Here is a 23,754-nt window from a genome sequence, read left to right on the forward strand (position 1 = left end):
ATGTGTTTCTTTTATAACATATGCATCATAGGTTATTCGAGATGCGTGTCAGGTTGGGGCTGCGTGGCGCGCACTGTCTATTATAGGATGCTACCTGTCAATCGGATGTGACAGATCACGGAACGTGCATCATAATCTTGATTTTGATGTTCACAGTAGTTTTATCTCGCTGGTATTCAATCGATATCATTCTAATCCCAGCGATTTTCTCTTTTTTCTTATTTGTTTATGTTCGATAATTTAATAATTTGATATGTAAATAAAAGCAATTCGATAGAGAAGGATGAAAGAATAATTAAAAATTTTGATCTAGATTTATCGGTATTGTATCATGAAAGAATTATTGCGACGTTATAATAGTAGATGGTTAGGCGCGAACGAAAAAACGACAAACATCGTATGTCGATTATGCGTGTATGTTCGTTAGGTTAGAATACGTTTCGCCGAAGTTCTCGCTTTCGTGCAATAGGGTATCATGTTCGAATGTCATGGTTGTCCGTTTTCATGGGCGCGTTAATTCGACCTTAGCTTATGTTTCATACATCGCAATATAACATCGCGTTGAATCACTTTCTTTCTTCGTTCACTTCGTTATGTATTTTTTGTTTGTTTCAATATTTGAAAGTAAACAGAAATTTTCATTAATGATATATGTAATATATTTACATTAATGTAATTCGTTATGTGTTCGTACAATGACATATAATTTAAACGATTATCTTTGAAATTTAATTTTCTATTTGTTCCAGCTGGCGTTGAGGTTTTAATTAAAATTTAATTATCGCGATATAGAGAAATTTTATTATGAATCCTTCCTTCTGTTACCAAAAACATTTAATTCTGACAAAATTCATTTATTCGGTCTATTCTATCGAAAAAAACATTATTTTATTCTAAAAACGCATCTTAATTATAATAATGGAGATTAAGTTTAATTTCTTAGAAATTATCTTAATAATTTAAAGAAAGATTGATAAAATAAATTTATTTGAAAAGAAATTAAATTTATTTTTTTAATTCAAAAATTTTATTTCATTTTAGAAGAAATTTTTTAATATAGTATATATTCTTTTTAAATAAAAATCTTTATTTAGATATTCTATTTTACAAGAATATTCATATGTTAATTTTATTTTTTCAAAATTGTTAGTTAGAAATCTTATGGAATTTAACATTGAATTTTTAATATACGTGGAAATATTTATAACGAAAAGAAAGCGTATTAAATTACATCAAAATATAAATTATTATATAATTAATATTTATTTAATAATAAATTATTAAATAAATAATATATATATATATTTTACTAGATTATTAGATATTAATATAAAATTATATAATATTAAATTACAGAAAGTATCTACATATTTCAAAGATTTTATCAATAATTTAATTAATTTGATATAATGAGATGTCTCAATTACTAAAGCAAAATCATATATATATCATATAATTAAATATTTCATGTCGAAGGAGTATTCATTAGAAATTTTTATTAATTGTAATTAAATACTTTTTTTTTATAATCAACGAACAAATGTATTTTAAATTTCTTAATTCTAATTTAAAATTTTCTTCGAAAGCTACAAGATATATACTATATATCTTGAAGACAGTTCCAATATTTTGGACGTGAAGATAATCGATCGAAGATATCCAATAACTTAGTAATTTAACTACGCGACATCCTGCTATTCCGGATTTTATTGCCAATTCTTCCTATAAAGTTCTTATTGCGTATCAATCATTGTATCGTAGTAAGATATGCAATTTACTAAGACGTAATTTATATCTGCGTAATTGCGTCGAGTTTATTTTTTCATTCAATGTTAGAGCGAATCTACACATTGATAAGTGATATTCTTCGATCTTTCTTTTACTATTCTGCTTTATTTATTTATTTTTTTTTTTTGAATAAATTTGCTAACGTATTTACAGATAAACTTTTCAGTTTATTTACCGAAAAAAATTGTTTTTGAAATTATCATTTTAATTTTTAAAATAGATAGATGTCAGTTTCGTCACGTTTCTTGCTTTTAGAAGAAAAAATAAATTTTTGTAAAGAAATTGCATTAGTATCAAGAGTTATCAAGTTATTAATATCTTTATAGCGAGAGAAAATTATTACATTGCAAAGAGAAAAAAAATTTAATTAGAGAAAGAAATTGTTGTTACAAAAATACATTTTTCTTGTATATATTTTATTTGAATTTTTATTAAAAAAATATTTTCATTTATTGGATAATTTAATTCAATTTAAGTCTCTTTTCGATTTAATAATTTTTTGATATAAATAAATTTTTTTCAAAATAAAATATTTTATAAAGAAATTAACCATTATCAAAAAAAAAAAAATAAATTAATAAAAATTTCAATGTAAATTCTATTTCTTTAATTAATTAAAAATATATTTTTGAAAATTATTCGAATTATTTCTATTTATTATTCCTACGTTTATTGGAAATTATTTGATCCCCTATTGTTATTCCAAATATCGCCTATAGATAATCCGTGCTTGTTTCTCGAATGTGATCCACGATTCTTATAATCTTCGCCTCAATTCTACCTTTATTTGTTGTTATTCTAATACGAAACTTTGCCAAATATATTTCTCTAAGTGTGATATTCTTGCATTAAATTTTATTCATTATGAATTTGAGCAATTCATTCAGAGGATTTGAGGTAAGATTCAATAGTATAATTATTGTTCTAAATTCTATTATCTTCTATCTTGAAAAATATTATTATATTTTAAAGTATCTTCATATTTATAAAACTTATAATCCTTCATATGTATATATATATATATACATATGAAGGATTATTATTCTTCGTTTAACCGTTGAAATCGATTATTTTCATCCTGATGTTAAATATATATATATATAATAATTAAAACGAAATAATAATAATTAATATATTGTTAATATTATTCTATTATTATTTCACTATTATTCATTTCTCTATCGAAGACAAGATATCTCGATGTCGTAAATGCAATGCTACGCACGAAATATCTTCACTATGATGCCAATGTTATTAAACGAGATATCTTTTATTAGAAATGTTTCATCTGAAAACTTGAAATAAAATATTTATTTATAGATATATATGATATTTCATTGTTGGTAGAGGGGGATTAAGGTTGAATAATGTAATATGTAATAACGAAACATTCTTATTCTTTTCCAAGTAAAATATTTTTACAGAAAGTATCAAATATAATAAAATGTCATCTATAACAAAAAAAAAATCTCTGATTCAACAAATTAACAAACAAATAATACGTATAATTTTCAAAAATAACAAATAATGAATAACAAATAGAAATTACATTGTTGAAATTGAGTTATAATATTTCATTTCGTGTTATAATAAAAGAAATCTCATTCATACGTAAGAAAAATTGCGACAAGGTAATAATCAAGATATCTCGTCTATTCTGGGTGATTTTATTTAATGGATGACTAATTTATTGCTTTATTTGCTACATTTACCTCCCATGTAACTGCGCATAATATTTTCAAGTGTATTGATTAGCCCATTCGAGACGATTCTCAAGTTACTATATAATAGAATAATGTGTTTTAAACGTGTTTCCAAGTCTTGTCTTAATTAATAGCGGTGCAAATTACTCGAGATCGTCCATTACAATTATCTTCGTTCAAATGAATTACCGATACAACAAAGTTTCATGAATATTTCGCAAGACTCGTGAAACATCGTTCCATTTCCGTATCCAATGGCGTAATGAATGTGAGTCCACCTGTTGTTCTCCAAATAACAGATGCGGGTGTTTAAACGAAACGATGTATTTGCTCTTAAACTTATCTTGCAAATAGTTGCACTTTCATGGCAGAGATGTATCTCCGTGAAAGATTCGTGAAATCACGCGTATAAATGTCGCGTATAAACTTGGAAGATTGAAGATTTCCAACATGAAAGTGCACGCGTCGAGTTTCTCGCGTTTAACCTCGTGAGATCGATCTTCTGTGTCGCTTTTTTCCATTGAATTATTCACGGATTTCAGCTTTCACGCGATACATACGCGGCTTCTTCTGAAAAATATTTACAATTCTAATGGAAATTTTAAACGGCTTATATATCGTTGATCGTCTTCTTCGTGGTCGAGCTATTAGAATCTGATGTTCCATCTGAATTCTAATCAGCCAGTATATTGTTTTGTAATTCTTCGATACGAGAGCGTACATAAATTTTCACGTATATAATAGGTCTAAAAAAAAAAAAAAAAAAAAAATCGTTCAACCCTTAGTCCGCATCTTCGTTCATTTAAATAATAAAGCATCGCGCGTTCTCTTTCATCCTGGGAACTTTTTCGCCCTCTCTTTTTTCCCCTAAGTCAGTGTCGATTCGGGGCACGGAGCAATTCGTATTGAATGCATTGCGACCTCGCCTCTGGATTACGTTTACCCAGACCGGACGAGTGTACTAATCGCAAATCGCCACCCGACGATATAGGGGATACGCGATATCCGTTATGCAGATCGCCTGTGAAATATCAGTGCACGGCCTGTTTCTTGCTTTCTGACCACGATATCCATTTGAGAGTATAAGTGTCACCAGTTGCTCTCAATAGTGTTTTTCGCAAATGGATACATTGCGTTTTTAAAGCACTCTTTAAATGTTTTTTTTTTTTTTTAAATTGCTCTTGGATGGATAGATTCACGTGATTTTAAAAAAATAATCACAAATTGTTCAGGATTATTCGTAAATTTTTTTGAATGAAGAATAGATGTTCATGTAATAAATAAGTGAAATAGTTTTGAATGTTGAGTGCGAGTTCCAATCTTTCTGTTATTTTAAAAAATTATCACGAATCATTCTGAATTATTTGTAAGTGGATAATGCATTTTTATTTCTTATTTTTCTATCTCTAAATTCGAAATATATTTCATCTATCACGAGAATATTTTTATTCGAATAATTCGAAAACTGTATTGAAAACTTTCTTTAAAATTATTAACAATAACTATAACGATTTTAAAACGATTCTAAAGGAAAAGACACGATCACAGGTCTCTCAATGATTCTTTATATACAGGTTTCTATTGGGTATAGAAAAGTTTCAACCACTATTCTTCTAAGATATCGTTGATACTCTTTTATATATTCTTAGCGTATTATAATAGGATGAACAGCTGGATCGACACGAGATTTTGTATGTATAATAATCAGATAAAATATCGAGTTTATAACATTTTCTGCTATTGGGCACGGTAGACAAAAATAAGTAATAAGTAATAATTTTTACATGATAATGTGTAATGATTATTCGAATAAGGAGATCAACATGATTAATCTCGTATTTACTGAATTATTAAATAGAAATAGCTGTTTTTAATTTTTTTTAAACAATTATTAATTCAATTGTGTTTATTGTAAATTAGATTTTTAAATTAATGGCTTATTGCACAAATATTATATATCCTCACTTTTTGTAAAAGAATATAATCGGATAAGAGAGCCAAAAGAGCACTTAAACTGAATTTATCCAGTATAATGGACGAAATGAAAGCTTGCCAAAAGAAAACATTTTACACCAAATTTCAGTCTTTTATTTCAATTAAGGAATTAATTGTATGGAAATAAATAATTTGAATTTGTATTGTCGAGTTTTTGCTACAATTTTTCCATTTGAAAAAATTTTCCAAAATAGTCCATTATACTCCCAATTCTTTTCTACTTCACTATCCAAGGCTTGATCTAGTAACTTTTCCTTCTTCCACTGTTATTTTTCCTTTTTATAATTTAATAATAAGATCACACAATCTTCTTCCGCTATCATGCCGCTCTTATTTCTTATTTAAATTTTAGAAAGCGCGAAACTCTTTCGATCAATCGACTAGTAAAACTGTTCCAACTTCCTCTCAATGATATTTCTCACAAGTGGAGAGAGCCACGTCTCAGAGCGGTCCTCAGTCATTCTCAGACGCAATGTCCACTCTCGAGGAACACTTTCGAGAGGAATCCGCGATACTTTTACTCGAATAGGCACGTGACTTGACCTTTTCGATGGAAGCAGCTTGGTACGATTCGATGCGACCGAATCGATTCGCCATCGTTGCGGCGAACGACTCGTTCCGTCTTTCCTCCATTGTTCCCTGCTCGTAGTTGACGTCAATACTCGCGACACGAATCCCTTCTTCATGCGGTTGACAGGTTTTTGCCCCTGGAAAGGAAGTTGGAAGGAAAACGCGGAAGCACAGTGGTAACTGAATTGAGATGGATGGGAAAGGGGCGCAAAGGGGTGGCTTTTAAATAAGTGTGTGTCGTGGAGATGGTTGAATGAGTCGAATCTTTTTTTTAGGAGCCGCGTGGGTGGAGGAAATTGAGGAGGAAGTACTCTTAGGGTGTTTGGACTCGAGAATTGGGTTTGAGTTGGATGTTGTTTGTTGTTTGCATAGGGTGAATGGGATGTATCCGTTTATTGATTTACGAGAGATGAATCGAGGGGTTAATCGGATCAATTTCATAGTAATAGAAAGCTGTGTTAAAATTAATCAAATCCAATCCGATGTCTAGAATAAACAATTGCATAAATTGAAACATGAAATATCGAGTTTGCAAGTGGACCACACTTGAAATTATGAAATTTCTCCGCATTCTCTTTTCAATTACAGTTTTCAAAAAAGTTTTCAAGACTTTTTTCAATGAAATTTTCATTTTCTCTATTATTCTTTCAGAATATTAATTAGTAGTAAGAATTATAATGTAGTACATGTGCGCATAATATCTAAGATATACTTTGTTATATATACCTATAGTTATCCTTTTTGTTAACGAGATATTGATTGAAAATTTGATTGAAAAATTCGAGAATTTTATTGAAAATATAAGTATTTAAAAGTGTATATCAATGAAGTTTTGTCATAATTTTTTACATATTTGTGAAAATCACAAAATTATTTCATGTACATCATATTACATTCAATTTACATTTCTTTTTTTTTTTCCATAACTTGATCATAAAAGGATTTTAATAAAAATGCAATTACAACAAAAGTAATTATGTTTTTATCAATTCTTTTTTTTTGATAACGTTGCCGAAACTGTTTATATCGGTGGAACGGTATGCTTAAACGAATTTCTGCGCGGTTTATTTTTATAATTTATCTCAACGGTATATCATCATTGCTAATTTTTGAAATATACATATATATATGTGCGCAATATACCTATATACATAGATTTCAAAGAAAGTATATTTACGTATAGTTTGGCGCCAGGCTACTTATATAATTTCGTCATCCTTTAAATTATTTATAATATACAATTGACATCAAGTTCGACATCAATTCGAATCCATTAATTAAAAATTTAATTAAAAAACTTAATTTCTTTTGATTCATTTCATTTCATTTTAACTTGAAGAAATATCCCTTAAACTTTTGGATAATTGTAACAGTATAAATGAATCTATTATTGCGCATATATATATATATGTAGAATGTAATTTATTAGAATTTATTATTAGAATTTATCATCACGTATGGATTCTTCATATGTAATTAAATCCGCGAGAAATTCATACATTCGATACACTCGTATAAATATAAACATGCGTCAGGTAATTGACTCAATATTTTTATATTTCTAATTATACTAATCATACATTACATAATCATTTTCTCCTTGTATTTATTTGCATTATATTTTATTATACAAAAAATCTGGGAACTCGATGTTTTTGGATTCTCGTATAGAAACCACTAACGATATAAATGCTCGTTATCGATAGTAATAAATACCTACCGCTGCGATATTCCTTGAAAATGTGGTCCCTTGATGGCAACGTTTATAGCCAATATTTTATAAAAAAGACTATCGGCCTGTCGCGCGTTTATAATCGTTTCTAGGAGATTTTTATTGTTTCGAGTCGTCTCTTAGATAACGTCTCTTAGAGGATGAAACAATTTTTTTCGATAGTCTGGCAAATGATCAAACGAAGGCCAATATGTCGGATCTTTCGAAGCCGCTTTCGAATTTGCATTCAAAATACAGGCCAAATTGAGATACACGATAAATACTAATAATAAACCATAGTGCAACGCGAACATTGTAAACTCGCCTGTTTTTGGCGTGTTCGAGCCTTCTTGCACGTGACAGCCTGTGGTTTTGCTAGAATCAATAATCGAATTGTATTGGCTGTCGTTCAAAACAAGCATTAAAAAGTATCGATCCATACATAGATCTATGTTTTATATCGTTCTGTTGCATTGTATGGAAATTTTCGAACGATATTACATTGGATCGTTAGATCGGATGAAATTGTTGAATTTTTAACAATATCTATAATTTTTTATTGATTCATTTTAAAAATATTAAATTCAGGTCAGTGTTTTTTTTTAAAATAAAGTTATTATACAAGTTTTATTTTTTGAAATATCGATCTGAAATACTTTATTCCAATCTTTCAATCAAGAAAAAGATTTTGATGGAATAAAGTTATCGTGGTTTTTTTCACTTTTTCCAATGTTTGAAAATGGATATCTGCCAAATAATATTGAAAGGATTTAAGTGGATGATAGTTAAATAAAATCAGCTTAGGAAAGGGAATAATCTATTTGCAGGAGAATTTTTTGACTCAATAATTGAATAGAGTAAAAACTATTCGAAATATAATATTGAAAATATAAGATAGAAATTGAAGTTATATAAATTTCTTTTTATATAATAATTTTACAGATAGTAAAATTTAAAAAGTAAAATAAATTAATAAATGTAATTTATAAAATAAGATAATTTTTTTATTCATAATAAAATCTCATGCTTTCTTAATAAGCAATCTTAATAATAGCAGACAAATTTAATAATAAATTCAATGGCCTTCGTGAAAATTATCTAAATGGTGTTATTCTATTGGTTTTAAACACATAATATAAATAGCAAAGGTAGTAAAAATTGCAGAAATTTTCAAAGTGATCAATATACATATATAATCACTTACACCTAATAGTTTTATAAAAGAGAATTAAGATATTATTATTTTAATCAATAATGTATTATTAAAATTTTCTTAAAATATTATTAACATATCATTTTATTAAAATAAAGTGCTCTGAAGTGTTATTGTTGTATTTTATGTTAAAAAAAATTAATAGATATTTTACTATTAGGTATTAGATACATATATACAATAAAATAACTTTTCTATAAAATATAGTAAATAACTATTCTTCGATTAATATAATTCAGGTTTTTCGATTATTGAAAGAAATTTTTTTTTTTGCTTTATATATTACAAGATTACAATTTTTCGAAATTCGAATTAGGAATTTCATCAATTTTTCAAACGACACATAGTATATTATCTTAAAAAAGCAATGGTTATTTATAGGTAATGAAAACGAATAAAAGCACCCAATTATTTGATGTTAAATTAAAATCTACGTTAAAACAATAAATGAATAGGATAATCGTATATTTTACGATCGAGGGGGATAAAACGATGAGATAAGAATAGGAGAACATAGAGGGATGGGTGATCAGGGTCGTTTGAAGATAATTTTAAAAAATTATTTTTGTAAACGATATTGTGGATATAGCTTAGCATTGAATATTGATGTTAATTATTTTTTGACATAAAATGTATGATAAATTTCTGTGATTCGAATCGATTATTAAAATTAATTTCGTCAATATAATCTATTTTAAGAATTAATTTTATAAATTATTATACTTTTTTAGATTTTATTCGGATTATTTGAAATTATTTCGGGATAAAAGATCTATCTTAAAAAATTACATGACCATTATGAATTTTAAGAAAATTAGTTTTATTAAAAGAATTTTTCCAGATATGATAGAATTGCCATCAGTGATATTATACGATTATTTATTTACGATTAATTACTCTTAGAGAATCAATTAAATTAAATTTTTAATTAAAAATAGAATTTTGTGAAAATTTTATTACTTTTAATTATGATTCTAAATTAAAATATTAAATAATTTAATTATTTTTTTATTTTTTCGATAGCGAAATAAAATTGGCAGATTAACATTCTTGTGCGGGCATGTTAATAACTTTATTTTCTTTTTAATTTAAAAAAGTAATTGCGCGGTACATTGTATGAAGCGGAAGATTATGTTGGCGAAATTAAAAGTAAACATTCGGAAAATTTATCTCCCAATAAATATTTTCATATTTTCAATCAATAAAATATTCTAATAAAATTTAAATTAAAATTTAAAACAATTTCTATTTCAATTATTATCTCCCAATTCATAATAACGTTTAGTAATTCAAAGAACCATCCAATCATATGTATTGTATTTAAACTAAACTTCATAACATAAACATAATCTAATCTCCATTAATCATAAATCGTAAAATTTCAACATTCGATCATCGTATTAATATCTCCATATCTCGATATTTATCGTTTCAAGAATTGTATTAATAAGCAATTCTTTTTTTTTTATCTACTTTATCACGAAAAGAAAGGAACTTACTTTCCCTATAAATTTTACCGCAGTCGTGAAGCGAAAATTCCAATTTACATTCAGTCACCAGTATAAACCAGCTTATAAATATTCTTATTTCTGTTAGCAACGCGTATTTTAAGAAACTTTTTGGGAAAAATTCTCATTAGTTATTGTACAGGCGAAATCGAAAGAAAAAACGACGAGGATCGAAGAAAATTTCGAGCGGAGGAGCAATATTGCGTATCGGGTTCTCGAGCGACGAAAAATCAACGGGATCGATTCGGGTCACCGATTTATCGATTAATCCCGTTGATTTACTTGCTTAGTTTTTTCCGTTCGAATGAATGGTTTCTTTATCTCGCGGCGATAGTTGAAGTCGTCGAACCATGGTACGAGCGTCTGGATTACGCGTAGTGGATGACTGTGAGTCAGAGTGAATGAGCCACATGAGTTTTTGTTTGACGATATATAGTCCTCTGTATATATTGTAGAAAAATCTCTGATTAGATAAGTTTTTTTTTTTTTTTTTTTTCTTCTTTCTCGAGAAAGAAGAACGTTGACTAGAAAGATTTTAATTTCGAAGTTGCGTATAGGATTCAATTAGTTATTAAATTATTATGAAAATTATTTAACACTTGAAAGAGGGAGTTAAATTTATTGAAGTTATTAAAAAGTCATTAAACGAATCTTCTTTTATATTTTAAAAGGTGCGTTCTTCGTAAAAAAATGTCATAAAAAATCTTTTTCTAGTATTGATAATTGATAAAGAAGAATTTTTTTCATATTCTTTAAAAAATTTGATTTTTTGGAAAAGATTATAGATAGGAGAAAATTAATTTTTCAATAATTAAAATCATGGGAAATAAAAATTGGAAATTTTTATCTATTTTTATCTATTTCAATTAATAAATTTTTAATAAAATTAAAACAATATGAATAATTGAGAATTCGTTATATTTAACGTTTTCTGCGAATCCTTGTCCTGATTTATGCGTGAAATTGTGATTTTGTATACCTTTTGGTTCAATCAAATTCTCCTTCTGAAAAAATCCCATCCTAAGGGATGAACCTGAATCTGGGGAGTGTACTTTCCTCGTTTATGTTCAGTTGTCCGCGTTCCATCAGGAAAAAAGTCTCTGTAGGTCAATCAAGCTACCATTTTTTATATTTTCACGATTTACTATTCAGTCCATAAATATCTCAAATCTTTAAAAGTAGTACTAGAGACTATTCTAAGGATAAGATTTATTATTATCGAGAAATATCAAGGACTTCAACGAATATATAAATTTAATTAGCAATTGATATCTCATTTAAAATGTATTAGAAACTAGAAAGCATTGTACGATTCTATCAACGAGGTAAAGAGTTTCTTAGCATATAAACGATACGAATATTCACAGATTCATTTCATTAGCATATGGTGCATCAATAATATACACTTTTAATGATGTTTTTTTTATTATCATTACGATTCATATTCATTTGTATAATCACGGACTCGTTTCATATGGACATTAATGATACATATTTTTAAAGATGTATATTTTTATATACCATAGATATGCTATACTAAAGTTAAAAGTAATATTTTACTCATCGATCGATCGATTCGAATTTAAAAAATTTTTGCTACACTAAATTTTCGCTTTTTCCATATCTCTTTTTACCCCTATATATTTTTAAAAAAAAATTTTCAAGATAATCTACATCAGGTTATCCTTGTTGATTTTTATTTTTAATAAAACTAGGATATATACGATGTTCAATACAGATTCGCTTAACACAAAACTCGCATGTATTGGAATTTATAGTACGTGCTAGTGCAATTCGTTACAGGAATGACGCATTTCGCCATTTGATCTGTAAAGTTATTCGTGTAAAAAAACGTACCCGAATTTCTCGTCGAACGAATGGACCGATAAACAATCGAGGGAAAAATTTTTATCGTCGAGGCAAAAAAAGTGAATTTCCGGTTGATGGGCGCGATACTAAAAATCTCACTTCGTGGAGGTAAATTAGTTTTGTCAGCTTTAACAAGTCCATCCCGTTGATTTCATCGTGAAAACGTACTAAGCGAACGTTCGTTCCTTTTGTTTCTTTTTCCTTCCCGTTCTTTTTTTTTTTTTCGCTCTTTCTCTTGTTCCGGTTTTCGTGAACAAGTAATTGCGTGCTCCAATTTAGGCGGGAAGGAAATAAGGAAATGTATTTTCGTATTGATACGTTGTTTGCTGGTGAGCAACGTGATAATTGTACGATTTGAAGCTTCAATTATTGTTTATCTTACGATATTGAATATATATTTGTTATATAATAAAGTAGTAAAATATAATATTTGTAAATAAATTAATTCCATCGTCGTTTTCGTTTATTTTTTTTCTTATGAACGATTGTTTTTGTTAAGTATTGCAACATAGTTCGTAAAAATTCTTTCAAAATTATAATAATTCCTATTGTTAGTTTCTCTATAAATTTTCAATGTCTTGGAAATCCAATTTTTTTCAATCCCAAATTTTACTTTCTAATTTCAGATTTATTTCTTTTTAATTATTAATCTCATTTTACCTCTCTTAATCTCTATTCTTATTCTTTCTATCAATCAAACTATTTTCTTGATCGAAATTTATCATCTTTTATTTATATCTCCCAATAATTATCCCAACGGAAACTCTCATTCAAAACTCTTGAAAAGTTTTGCCACTTTTTCGTAGCAGCTTTTCAAGTAGGTAAAATTTCTTTCTCCAAGATGCTTTTATTCAAAGTATTTATAAACAGTATCGATCGCGTTTCAAAAGGAAGCTCGGAAATAACTCGAAACTTGAATTTCCGTAATAATATCGATTCGAATGAACAAGATTTTGCAAAAGAGTCACTTGGTTTACTTTTAAAGTGCTCGTTATCCAATCGTTAACGAGATGAAAAAAACATTGTACGTAGAAATAGAAAATATTCTTTATCCGGGATATTCGATTTTTCCAAGTTTCGATAACGTTTCGTGAATTATGCACGAATAATAGAATGAATGAAAAGAGTTATATATTTAATATACTTGTTTCAATAACATCGCTTAATTACAGTTATAAAAAAACAACTTTGAATAATTTGAATCATGCATTTTATATATTCATCATAGGATTTAAATATTAAAAAGCACAAATAAAAATTATTTTTTCTCTATCAATAAATAAAAAATTGCAAATTATTTTTTCAATTTGTTAGGAAGTAGATATGGCGATTGTATATTAATTATTAATATTGTTAAAAATATTGATAATGATATTTTCAATTTTTAGTTTTAGCTTTAGTTTTTTTTGAATTTGAACTGTGGTAAATAATATACATTTTTATTGATAATAATCGGACACTTTGCTTAGAACATGTCCAAATATTTAATCTTTTTTATTTTTTCTGAAAACAGTTTGTGCAAGATCAACATAACGGTTTGTATACATATCCTAGCTTCAGGCCATCTTTTTTTTTTTTTTTGCTGATAAAAAGATAAAAAAAATCATATAATCTTGTGCGCAATTTCATGCTTCGAATAGGTAATATTTCATCGATAAAAAAAATATAAGATACGCAAAATAAAACGTAAATATAATTACAATTAACATAAATATAATTATCGTGTAATATTTAATAGCGATTTAAAGTAAATGATTAATCAATTCTCTTGGAAAAATAACGTTTTCTTGTTCTTTTTTTTTTTCTTTTATTATTGTTGTAGAATTAATGTAATCGTGTTTAAAATATTATGATTTTTATCATGATGAGATGATATTGAGATTGAGTAAAATTGATTTTGTTGGTCATTTATTTCGTTTTATATTCATTCTCGTTTAGAAATATTTAGAATCTTTTTTAATATCTCTTCGACTTTATATATAAATATTTTTATGATATTTCGTGAATCATTTCATTCACTAAGCTCGATAAGATAAGTTTCTAAGTATTTCTCAGTTTATCATATTTAGTAATAATTATATAATTTGTAATAACAAGAAAAAATTTCGAAACAGTAATACTATTTTACGTAAATTCTTTTTCATTATTTTTTTTTTTTTTTCGTTTGTTAATTTTATATAGAATTTCAAATTAATATAAATTCAACGTCTGAAAAGAAACAACGCATATTTCTGTAAATTCTTCACTTTGTCACATTTCATTTTATATAAAAATTTTTTTCTGTAAAAAGTTATTTATCAAATTTCGTTTCTAGTTTTCTTCAAAAAAATTTCATCTTTCGTCATTCCATTGCCGTGATAATAAAAATATTAATGGGAAAGATTGATCAAATGTTATTAAAGTGGAATTAATAGTCACAAAGAAATAGATATTGCACACGTTTTTCCTTTTATCGAGCAAAGTGTACGATATTAACGGAAGCTCGGACACTTTTACGAGATTCATACGACGCATCGAAACAATGGAATATTTTACAAAGGTATTTTACAAAACTCTGAATTTTGCTTCGTTCTTTGTTCTTGAAGCACGTGAATGCAGATATAGAAAGTATTACAAAACGTTCGTTTTAGTCAATCTCGATGAACTGCGCGAAACATTGAAATTTTTCTTCGCACAGATATTCCCGACTACCGTGAATCAGTTCTGTTCTTTTGAAAGGGTTTTAAAATATTATGAAGCAGGAATATACAAAAGCAATATATATTTTGTTTGTATGTATAAGATACTTAAAAATGATAGTTTTCATTAATTTTCACGATTTTTTTTTTATTATATTTCATTTTATATACATTTAATTATTTTACATACGAAAAAAATCTTTATCACGTGTGTACTTTCGGAATATCATTTAATACCGTAGATTAAATGCATATTATTGTTTCAAAAATACATTGTTCAAACATTATCTTAACGTTTAAGTTAAATAATTTATGCTCGCAATAAATTTCACTCGATTCTATGCAAAACATTTTAGGAATGTTTTCCTAGAAATCAATCTTCGCCCCTAAATTTCGAAGATCTATATTTCGTCTCGCTAATTTACCATTTTCCATGGTTTTTCTCGCATTGTTAATTAATAAGTAACAAAGAAAAAATAGTTACAAGTGCTAAATCTGGCAATTCTTCGTTATTCTTTTAAATTATTCTTGATATGTCATGCATTTATATGTATGCGTATTGATTACTATTTGTAGGAGTTGAACGAAAAACTTGAATTTCTAATAAAGTTGTCTTGATTCATAGTCAATTTTGCTATTTGCTATTCGTCGTTTCATTTTGCGATTTGATGATATTGAAATTATTCTTGATTTAAACGTTTCTTTCAAAAATATGCCATTCATCTATTATTCATCAATATTGAATTCATTACATTTATCGTTTAAATAATCGAAAAGATTGTATATTTCGTATATTTTTATACTTTTAAAAATCATTTGAAGATAGAAATATGCGAAAAGAATATAAAATAGAGGTAGAGATTTTTGTAAAAATCTATAGCAATATTTTATAAAAAATTTAATAGTTATTCTATTTTAGATTCTCTAAATGAAATATAGATTTAAAATTATCCGAGTTTTTATTATTTTGTTATAAATTCATAATCCTTTCTTTATATATATATATATAAATATATAACATAATATTTTGAAGAAATATAAAAGTTTTTAATTTGTAATAATAAACTTGAAACTTTATAATTCCGTGGATGAAATCTGTACAATTGAAATTCAGCTTTAAAATTGAAATTTTTCTTATAAAGTTCTTATAATTTCGTATGGAATAGAATAACGAGAAATCTCTTGCATAATAATTGACGAATAATGTAGAGCGAAAATTTCCATGTTATAAAGAATTATGCGCATTGTTAGCAAAAAGTACATTAGCGTGATAATCATGAATCGTTTGGACATGCAAGGTCGTATTATACTGGTTAAGGCATTTTTTATCGTCTTGCCTGGTGTATTTCTGACAAAGATACTAAATAATTGTTTCCGAGTGGAAATTATATTTTAAAGATTTTAAAGATCATTGAAAACGCCACTTTTTTCATAACTTGAGACCCTTCAAACTTTTATGCTTTTAATAAATTAAAATTACATTACGTAAAATATTAAATTATATATTTTATAATTTTTTTAGATCAATTTATAATTACGATATATGCAAATTGAATAATTTGAAATATCTTTATAAACTATATAATAATACTTTACAATGACGAGAATATATATTGTATCTAATATAATTAAAAAGTAAATATATAAATACGAAATTTACTTATAAAATAAAATTTATTTGTCCTATTGAGATTTTAGATAGATTTAAAATTTATCATTTTCGATAAATTATAATAAAATCTTTCTTTTTACTAACAATGCGCATGATTCTTTCTAAAATTTTTAAATTTTAAAAGAATAAATTATTCTTTTTTTTTTTAATATTTTTATTGAAATATTTTTTTTTTAAATTATCAACTGACAAAAATAAAAATAAAAGAATCAACAAAAAAGATAGACTTATCTTGCATTTTATGGATTTTAATTTTAATCTAGATATGCCCTATCGTTCTTCCAGAAGAACAATTGCGAAATAATTTTATTTTGTGATTTCTGCTAACGCGAAGCTGCCCACTCTTTCAGAAGAGTGAGCATGTTTTTTAAAAATAACTAATGTGTAATTATATATAATAATTGGATCGATATGTTATACGAAAATATTGTAACGTTTTTCGTAGTTAATATTTTAGAGAGATTTAGATGATTTAATAAATAAAATATAAATAAATATTTATTTTGTATTTATAAGAACTTTTAATTCTGATAATCTATTATATTTTACGTGTTCGTTTTTAATTTCCAAAATAACAGTACGTAGTCCATTCTTTTTTTTTTTACAGTACAGTAGTTTTTTTATTTTTATAGCAATCAGGATTTTTGAATATCAAGTTTAAATATATAAGAATTAATAATTTTAGAGAATTTTTTTAAAAGGAGAAATGTACAATTCTAATTACAAATTTTTCGATTTGTAAATTCGAGTAAACTCATCTCTTAAGAATTTTATAGTAAGTATGCATAAATTCTCAATAAATGTTTCTTTAATATAGAAAACATTTATTAATACGTAGCGCATAATATCATAATGTTATAATATTTATACAAAATGATATAAAAACTGATATATTGATTTATTTTTATACACACAAAATCGACGTTACTATCATTCTATCAATCCAATAAATTGTAATAATGGCGAGCCAACACGCAATGACGTGCCATTCTTGATAATTATCTCTAACATATTGCCAAGCCAAGCTTTATCATCGATTTTTATCTTCTCGTAGTGGCATCATTCGAAACCTACGAGCGAAATTTATTAGAATTTGCGAAAATTCGTCATAATTCGGGTTCCATCGGTGCACAAAATTACATTTCGTTCTCGTTAATTTTCGCTTTGCATTTACATTGACGAAAAAATTATGCACTCGATGTAATTAAGCTTTTTCTTAATCGTGGCGTGCAACTGTTGCCGGCGACGCAATGTTGGGAAATTCGGTTTTAAAGAGAAGAACCGAGCTTAGCTGGCTGGCAAGGGTGAAATAGTGACGTAACGTCGATCTGGTGCAATGCGGTGGCTGCGAACGTGGATATCTCTTTTTGTTAAAAACACGTCGAATTTATGGAAATTTCTCCATCGTAATGGAAATTAATTACAAGATTTTTGGAAAAAATGGCCTGTAAATAAACTAACAAAAAGCATTTATTTTTTTTAATTAATTATTATGTCTCTAATGCAAAAATTATTCGTGACACCGTGAAGAAAATTAGATTTTCTGCAATGGATTCTCATTCATACTTATTATTATAACACGTAATTCTTACGCAAAACACTTCAAAAATTCCATGCACTAATTAAACTAAAAATATTCTAAAACACTTTTTACTGCAAGTAGACACTGCAATAATTTAAAAAATTACTTTAATAGAATTTATATTTGTTCCTATATATTTGTCTTATCTCGCTGCTTAGTCTTTAATGGGGGGAGGGAGGAGTATACATAAGCTGTACGATAATTAAAGTGAAAAAAAAACTCTGAGATAAAACAAATGAAATCTCAGAAATAACTAAATCAAAATAAATATTATATTTTTCAATAAGAAAAGGAAATCGTTCCTCATGCTTCCAACGAACTCATATACTCATATACGCATAAGCTCGTCGTTTCAAAGGGTAATGTCTTCGCGTTAGCGAGTTTGACGATCCGCTCTAACAATCGGAGATTGTCAACGTTCATTCGTGCCTGAGAATCATTCCGAATCGTGTCCATTAAGAGTTAGACCGCTAAATTTTGATAGTTGGTTTTGCCTTATCATTCGATCAAGTAATAACGAGACACAGTTTGCGGACACTCTCGCCCGAACCAGCTGCGTCGTTATTATGCAAATGACTCTGATACGCCTACCGTTCACCTATCTCTATCGTAATATGCCTAATCTGGCACTGCCGGAGGATGTGTGCAAAAAGTCATTGAAAGGCTTTGCGTGCGGACACAATTGTATGCGTTTCGAGCCAATGAGACGCTATGTCGCCTCGTTTTCTACCCTTCCATCGCGAAATTATACATAAGTACAAATGCAAATGTTGGGAAATGAGACAGAATATAGCAATGCCGCGTAATTGGAATTGATTAAATGAATAAATTTTTTTTTAATTTTTTCATAGATATCAAGGTCTATAATTTTTCAAAAATTTTCCAATTTTACTTTATCTTAGTAATCGTAATGTTTGATTAGAATTTTTTAATTTTATATCGAAATAATTGATATTACATTGTGATTTAGTGACAGATTTAGCATATAATCTTTTTTTTTTTTTTCTTTTTATAATAAAATTTTTAGAGATTTTTTAGAAAACTGATTTTTAGTTAAAATTTTAGTTAAACCATCCGTTTAAAAATATTTTATTATATAAAATTATAGGTTTATTTTTATTACATATATATATATATTAAATAGATGAAATAAGATACAAGATGTTCTAAGATTTTCCCGCCAAATGATATCATTTTACATTCCAAGAACCTGTTGTACAAATATATATTTTTGAATCCATCAGATATCTTTGCTTCCCATTTCTATTTCTATACATAGAATATTTCATCAAAAATTGAGTTATTTTTCTGATGAATTTTAGATAAGGAAACAAATGGATCTTGAAACAAATTCGTTTCAAATTTTAGCTTGATATTTCTGACTTTACTTTGCAAAAATTAATTTTTTCTTTAACTTTTTTATATCTTTTCCAATTTTAAAAAATTGATATTTAATTTTAACTTTTAAAATTTAAATTATGATAAAAAAAAAGTAAAAAAAGAGGAGATTACATGATAACTAATTGTTTTATTCAATTAAATTATTATTTTAATAATAACAACAATATTATTAAAAAGACAAATCACATATAGTAATTTATAATTTTTCTTCAAATTCTTGATATATTTTATGTATAGTTGAAAGTAAAGATATAACGATTCAAAGCTGTTAAAATATTCATATTCCAAAATTGCTTGCTGTTTGTTATTTTTCTCAGAACTTCTTAGATATGCTGCACACACGAGTTTCCTGGAATTGAAAATAGTATACATAGAAAACACAAGTTGATTCGTAAATCTCTATTTTTGAAGAATCATAATTCATAAGTTGTCTTTGGTATTCAAAATTTAAAAAAATATTATAAAAAAAAAATAATTAAAATATTAATTTTAATTATCTAATCTCTAAAAAAAAATATATAACATTAAAGAAATTTTAATTTTTTCCATTAATGTTCAATTTTGGAATTATATAGATATTTATAAAGAAACGTGAAATCTTTGAATTTGCATATTTGTTCACAGTTAAATGAGCAAACGGTAAAATTTATTAAGATTGCAAATTAATATCAAAAAACCTTCGTTTAAATGATCGATGAATCAATTATTGATACTTTTTCAATACATCTATGAGAACAGATATAAGTATATATATATAATTTCGAAACTTGGATTATTCAAGTGTTAAGAATATTATTAAGTTGAAAATCCTATAGATAAGGCAAACCTAAGATATAGTGATTCATGATATAGCTGCCCTAAGTACATTACTATATAATCTTTCCAACTCAGTGATTCACATACATGTTGTTCTCCCTAATCCATGATAACGCTTTTTATCAAAATTTTCAACCGTATCTTAAAAAATATCATCTTAAAAGATGTATAGATAACGCTCTAAATTTCCAATCGATGCTTTACTTTTGAAAAGCCCACTCGAAGTGTGTACAAAGACCTCGGTAACGGGAAATTAAACAACTTGTGAACCGTGGCAAATCGATGAAATTTCTAATAATAAGGGAAGGTCTTGATACACGATTCTTTGAAGGACGCTTCCTTTGAAGTGTCATCTATACTAATAGAGTTGTAACACAAGATTATAGAGCATTTTTTACGGAATGATAAGCAGATGTGTAAGAATTGTTAATAATGAGATCAGAAATTTATTCTAAAATTTCTTTTATTTATTGGAACTTAATCGTAATTGCCAATTGGAGATTGGTATTGGATAAATAAATTTTTTTAAGGATGAAGTTTTTTAAACAGACATCGTGTTTTATTTTGGATATATGGAACGATTTTGTGTCGATAAATATTTATTATAATTTGAAGATATACTTAAGTTTTGATAATAGAAATGGAATTGTTGAATATTTGGATAATAAATATTCGAATAAATAATACGAAATAATGAATTTGGAGTTTTTTGATAATAAAATATCGCAATGATAGAATTGTATAATAATATTATTAAAATAAGAAAAAAGTAAGAATAAGAATTGTAGGGAAAAATAATAGGAAAAATAAGTTTTGAAATATTGTATTTGTATTTTTTACAGAGAAGATTTGAATAAAAGATTTCAATAGGCCTTTATAGTGTCTATGGGATGTATTTTCAAGTTCACTCTGTTACATCATTGAGATCTTGAATGGTCGTATACGACAGGTCGTTGATCCTAATGGCATGTACATTCCTCTCTTTCAACGAGCGATATTTATATGACCAATAAATTATGTATAATAAATTTAAGAAATTATTAACATTCATTTACAATGTGAATCTTTTTTTTTTTTTCAAATATCACGTATGAAACTCAAATATATAAAAATTTTAAAAATTGTTTTTATGAAAATAAAAATATAGAACTTTAAATCATATTATTTTATTATTTATTTCTTTTGAGATTTTATTTTTAAGATTTATTAAATTTTAGTCTATACCATTTTCTCTCGTCTTATATATGTCTAGCATCTTTGATCTCTCTTGGATTTTAAAATCAAATTCTTCTATTTCTTCCATTTCCTTTCCTTTCTCGATGAAAAGTTCTTCATGCACATTTTCTTTCATCGACCAACGCGATTCTTCAGAAATCAAAAAATGAAATTCAAAGCAAACGAAAATAAACATTTTCTTCTATTTTCAAACGAATCCTTTCAAATATATTTTATATATATTATTTATATTTCAAATATATATATATATAGATATTGTTATATATTATATTAATATAGTTCTTCAAACTAAACATACATACATTCTGATTAATATTTATAAACAATTAAAATATTTCAAGAATATATTTTCTATCTATCTCAAGTATATCTGCTTACAGATAAATATCTATTGAAATAAAATTCAATGAACAATTAGTAACGAAAATTTGTCTATGATGGAACAGTAATACAAATTTTAATATTAAATTAATCTAAAATATTGTTTGTAAAAATATATATCCATCTTTGTGTTTCACAATTTGATACAGTATATAATATCCACATACTTTTTAATCGAACACATTTGAACGAAACTTTTGTACGATTCTTTGTATGCGGATGACGAGTTTTCTTTTTGTTATCGTTCCATCTGCACTTGCACGCTCGAATAAAAAAAAGAACGAACGAAGAATGCCATCAACTGTAAGCGCTATTGTATAATTAGGAGCTTCGTGTACCGCGTAGACAATTGTTTCGACAGATGAGATTGCTTACACGATGCAAATTGCCGGCTTATGAACGTTTAGCGATAATGAAACCACGTTTAATGAATCGTTAGAGCGTTAGGGATATGCGGGATATTGAATATGGAAATTTGTCATGTTGAATATGAAATTTATGGAACTTGTAATTACGTGTAAACTACGAAATTATCTAAATGCATATTTATAAAGAATTTATACGATAGAGTAAAATTGTTTAATCGTGTTTGCTCTTTTATCGAGGATGAAGGATGATTGCTTTGAGTAATCGTAAAATGATATGGAATTTAAATTAAAATGTAATTTCGAATGAAATAAAATATTTAGTAATACGTGATAAGCAATTTAAATAATTATTTTGGAAATAATATAATATTTTAAATTATCTTCTTCTTTTATATTGCCTAAAAGGAGTTGAAATTAACTTCTTGTTATTATTTGTAAATTCGAATTGATATTATTAGATCGAGCATGATTGATTAAACATTTGAATATCTATCGTATAACATTGATCAAAATTAATATTGATCTTCAGAGTAAACATAACGACTCGATTAACAGAACTTCATATATGAGTTTAATTCACGTATCAGCATAATATGTAAATCAATAACTCGTTTATGCACAACAGAGATACAATTATGCAATGATTTAAAATTACAAGATATCCAAACATCGAAATTACTCCTTGCAAAATGGCCAAACATAGTAACGAGTATTTAACTTTCAGCAGATAACTGTTGTTGTTTCCTCTTCGATACATTTCGATTTAATTTTAGCGTGCGAAATTTATTTAAGAGCTGGCTCTGCTTTTGATTCTAATTTTATTATTTCTAAAATGCGTTTCCGCGCGTAACTATTTACAAGGTTCTCGACTTTTATTAAAAATAATACTTACGTGATAAAGCGCGAGATTCAATCGTCACTATTTTATGTCTTGTTTTGTCTCGTCTCATTTTATAATTGAAAATTTCGATTGAAATATCTCTTCGAAGAAAATTAATTCTCCCTATTATATACAAATATGTTATAAACTTTAACACAATCGAAAACATCATTAGATTATCCAATACTTTTTTTAAACTAATTTTAAAAAGATTTCCTTAACAATAAATGAAACGTTTCATAAACGTTTAAATAGGAAATCTTGTAAAAAATATATCACCCATTGTTACGTGAAATCTAAACGGAATTTACGCTTCTCTCTCTTTTTGAAAATTAAAAATCCGCATTTCTCGACGATTTAATAATCTTTCACGAAAGTCAAAG

General features: G+C 26.6%; 1 protein-coding gene across 4 annotated transcripts in view; it reads left to right on the plus strand.

The window, feature by feature from the left end:
* The window catches only part of KrT95D (phosphofurin acidic cluster sorting protein KrT95D), a 76,641-nt gene that overhangs the window by 384 nt on the left and 52,503 nt on the right, over positions 1-23,754 (plus strand). The window lies entirely within an intron of this gene.

This window comes from Apis florea, unplaced genomic scaffold (assembly GCF_048593485.1).
Source record: "Apis florea isolate Af1SG1 unplaced genomic scaffold, ASM4859348v1 contig_3765_pilon, whole genome shotgun sequence".
NCBI classification, from domain to species: Eukaryota; Metazoa; Arthropoda; class Insecta; order Hymenoptera; family Apidae; genus Apis; species Apis florea.